A 332-nucleotide genomic window follows, 5' to 3' on the forward strand; every position below is an offset into this window, starting at 1 on the left:
AAAAACACATAAAATCGTATTATAACATCGACAGAGACAAATAATAAAATAAAACATTAAAATCGAGATGTGTCTCGCTGCATTGTGCGCGTACTCTTCTAATGTTGTATTAATATGTCTCACTGATCATATATTTGAATGTTAATTTATGAAGTTTAAAGAGTTTAAGGAATTATATGTATCCAATAATTATTTGTAAAATTTAAATTTAAATGATTATGTATTACTAAATAATGTATAATGCTTAATAAATTATATTTATGACTTCTATTTGAATATTTTGTAACATGTTGTAGGTATGTTTTAATATATTTGAAAACATAAATCACTTG

Source organism: Cynara cardunculus (assembly GCF_001531365.2).
Source record: "Cynara cardunculus var. scolymus isolate 2C chromosome LG 1, CcrdV1, whole genome shotgun sequence".
In the NCBI taxonomy this organism is placed as follows: Eukaryota; Viridiplantae; Streptophyta; class Magnoliopsida; order Asterales; family Asteraceae; genus Cynara; species Cynara cardunculus.